We start from the raw sequence: 2,006 nt of genomic DNA, 5'->3' as shown, positions 1-2,006 counted from the left end.
TAGAGCCTTATTGTCAGAGAGAGACATAGAGGAGGAAAAAGAAAATTAAGAGAATGAGGAAGAGAGAAAAAATAAGACAAATCATTGTTCTGTTTAGATTTAAAGGAGAGAATGTAGACATATTGAACTCTGTAAAATTATTCTTCATTATTTTTATTAGAAACATGTCATGTGATTTGCCATAGGCTTATGCTGAGTAAAAAACAAGTGAGTCCAATTATTAATCTATGATTATCACTTTAATAATAAGAATAACAAAGTCACAGATTAATAAATAAAGGAACAATGTTCTTTAACAAGGTCTACCAGCTTCCTGATTGAATGTGATTGGATACTTAAAACTGTCACGTCCTGACCAGCAGATGGAGCTATTGTATTAGTTTTGGGGTCAGGACGTGGCAGTTTTTGTATGTGAATGATTGTGTTGTTGATTGGGACTTCGAATTGAAGGCAGGTGTGTTGAGTTGCCTTTGATTGGAAGTCCTATATAGGTGTGTGTGTTTTTCTTTGGGGTTGTGGGTGGTTGTTTTGCACTGCGTTTAACCTGTTAGGGCTAGGGGGCAGCATTTGCACGTCTGGATAAAAAAAATGTACCCGATTTAATCTGGTTACTAATCCTACCCAGTAACTAGAATATGCATATACTTATTATATATGGATAGAAAACACTCTAAAGTTTCTAAAACTGTTTGAATGGTGTCTGTGAGTATAACAGAACTCATTTGGCAGGCAAAACCCTGAGACATTTTCTGACAGGAAGTGGATACCTGATGTGTTGTATTACCTTTAAACCTATCCCATTGAAAAACACAGGGGCTGAGGAATATTTTGGCACTTCCTATTGCTTCCACTAGATGTCACCAGCCTTTACAAAGTGTTTTGAGTCTTCTGGAGGGAGATCTGACCGAACAAGAGCCATGGAACGATGATGTCCCATTAGACACCTGGCGCGCGAGTTCATGTTGGGTACCCTCGTTCCAATACGTTATGAAAGAGTATGCATTCGTCCACCTTGAATATTATTCATGTTCTGATTAAAAAAGGCCCTAATGATTTATGCTATACAACGTTTGACATGTTTGAACGAACGTAAATATATTTTTTCCCCTCGTTCATGACGAGAAGTCCGGCTGGCTTAGATCATGTGCTAACAAGACGGAGATTTTTGGACATAAATGATGAGCTTTTTTGAACAAAACTACATTCGTTATGGACCTGTGATACCTGGAAGTGACATCTGATGAAGAGAATCAAAGGTAATGGATTATTTACATAGTATTTTCGATTTTAGATCTTCCCAACATGACGTCTAGTCTGTATCGCAACGCGTATTTTTCTGGGCGCAGTGCTCAGATTATTGCAAAGTGTGATTTCCCAGTAAGGTTATTTTTAAATCTGGCAAGTTGATTGCGTTCAAGAGATGTAAATCTATAATTCTTTAAATGACAATATAATATTTTACCAATGTTTTCTAATTTTAATTATTTAACCTCTTGGGGCTAGGTGGGACGCTAGCGTGCCACCCGTGGTGCACTCCATCAACAGCAGGTGCATTTCAAGAGCGGCAAATTTGAATCCAAATAAATGTCAAAATTCAAATTTTTCAAAAATACAACTATTTTACACCATTTGAAAGATAAACATCTCCTTAATCTAACCACGTTTTACGATTTCAAAAAGGTTTTACGGCGAAAGCTTAAATTTAGAGTATGTTAGGACAGTACATTTACAAGAGTTGTGTGTAATGTTTTGTCAAGTCAAAGACAGGGTCACCAAAACCATAAAACCAGCTAAAATGATGCACTAACCTTTTACAATCTCCATCAGATGACACTCCTAGGACATTATGTTAGACAATGCATGCATTTTTAGTTCTATCAAGTTCATATTTATATCCAAAAACAGCGTTTTACTATGGCATTGATGTTGAGGAAATCGTTTCCCTCCAATAACCGGCAGTCAAGTCAGCGTCACAAATTAAATAATTAAAATTAGAAAACATTGGT

This window comes from Salmo salar, unplaced genomic scaffold (assembly GCF_905237065.1).
Source record: "Salmo salar unplaced genomic scaffold, Ssal_v3.1, whole genome shotgun sequence".
Taxonomy (NCBI): domain Eukaryota; kingdom Metazoa; phylum Chordata; class Actinopteri; order Salmoniformes; family Salmonidae; genus Salmo; species Salmo salar.
Note: the sequence above shows the minus strand (reverse complement) of the source record.